General features: G+C 30.5%; 1 pseudogene; it reads left to right on the top strand.

Annotated features, from left to right (window-relative positions):
• The first annotated feature begins 389 nt into the window (after positions 1 to 389).
• LOC122099273 lies at positions 390 to 486 on the top strand (annotated as a pseudogene).
• Positions 487 to 1,190: the final 704 nt, after the last annotated feature.

Consider the following 1,190-nt stretch of genomic DNA (forward strand, 5'->3'; position numbering starts at 1 on the left):
AACACCTCATTTGGGAAAATATCAGCTGAAGAAGTTTAGAAGTAGCTCTTAAGCAACGCTTACTTTGAATCCATTAGGTCCACATAGCTAACACAGTTGGATAAATAAGTACTTGAAAAAGCCATCACCTTTGGACCTATCTATAAATAATTGAGAGTACGATCAAATTCCAAATAAAAAGACTTAAGATAGTCATTGACAAAAAAATTTGCAAATGTGAGCAATTGATTGATCAATATAATTTTTTTCTACTATTCACAGAATTTTAGGGAAATAAGATCGATAGCATTGTTAGGAACAATACGGTTTCCTTGTTACAAGTAGGCACCCATAGATATAGGCTTGTATAAAGATTGCATCATTAACTACTTAAATTTAGAGGATACTACATGCTTCAGCAGCATGAATACTCAAATTACAATGCAGAGATTAACATGGCACTTGCACAAGGATAACATGAAAATTTGAGAAGTATTCATATGTTTCATTCTTCAGATGCAAGAAATGAAAAACAGTTATTAAAACAAAATTACAACTGTAACAATACACGTAATTCATATAATTAAATTTAGTTTGACATCAGTGTATTAACTATTCACCTCAGAAAGGCGTTTACATAGCATAAACTTTACAAAACTTTTCAAATTAGACAACATTGTCATTTTATCCCAAAGAAAAATAATATTAAGACCTAGAAAAAAAGGAATCAAACTGTTTCTATATGGAATGCAATCAGAAAGGACACATTAATAAACCTAAATATTATAAAATAATGTAGAATTCAAAGTATATCTAGGAGAAAATAAAATAAATTATGAACATTATGCAAACATAGAATATAGAATATTTTAAAATATACTTTTTCAGACAAGCACCAGAAATATTTTAGTTTCTGTACTACTCATTTCAACAGGTAAGTTAAAATTGTTTCTGATTAAAAAATCACAAACTCTGAAGAAATCATTATACATGTATACAAAAACTATTGAATACATTTTGACATCCAATGCAGGCAATTCACTTGGAAGAATTCTTCGGAATCCATGAATTTTTACAGTAAAATATTGGTGTTGCCAGGCACATGTGGCTTATGCCTATAATGCTAGCTACACAAGAGGCTGAGATCTGAGGATCATGGTTCCAAGGCAGCCTGGGAAGGAAAGTCTGTGGTACTCTTATCTCCAATAAAC

This window comes from Dipodomys spectabilis, unplaced genomic scaffold (genome assembly GCF_019054845.1).
Source record: "Dipodomys spectabilis isolate Male_0828 unplaced genomic scaffold, ASM1905484v1 ptg000507l, whole genome shotgun sequence".
Taxonomy (NCBI): domain Eukaryota; kingdom Metazoa; phylum Chordata; class Mammalia; order Rodentia; family Heteromyidae; genus Dipodomys; species Dipodomys spectabilis.